The following is a 504-nucleotide window of genomic DNA, read 5'->3' as shown; positions in this document are numbered from 1 at the left end:
TCTCATACTGACAAAAAAAAAATTGCTAACCCCAACCCCTGTGGCATGTATACCTCCATAAGTCTTCCATGACATTTAATCTCAAGCAAACATTCCCAGAACCTAGGCATCTACACTCAGTGTTTCAATTTGCCCAAAGACCATTGCCACCTAATATGTGGGTCACATACCCATCTATGAAAACAAAAAAAAGCTTGACAGTATTGGGATATCTGCCTTTTTTGGAAGTCTAATGAAATTTGTTTATAGGTTCTTCAGATCTTTCTGAAGCAAAAGATTGTCCAATGAATTAAAAATACACTTAGATTTGCAATTATTCTCTAGAGCTGAGTTGTTGTTGTTGTTATGTGCCGTCGAGTCGCCTGCGACCCACAGCGACCCTATGTACAACAGTCCTAAACTCCGCTCTATTCTGTGCCAATCGCACTGTCTCTGACACTCCCATCCCAATTATCCCAGTCACTGAATCAATCCACCTCATAGGGGGCCTTCCTCTCCTGCGCC

Source organism: Elephantulus edwardii, unplaced genomic scaffold (assembly GCF_000299155.1).
Source record: "Elephantulus edwardii isolate Elephantulus edwardi_28Jun2011 unplaced genomic scaffold, EleEdw1.0 scaffold00387, whole genome shotgun sequence".
In the NCBI taxonomy this organism is placed as follows: Eukaryota; Metazoa; Chordata; class Mammalia; order Macroscelidea; family Macroscelididae; genus Elephantulus; species Elephantulus edwardii.
Note: the sequence above shows the minus strand (reverse complement) of the source record.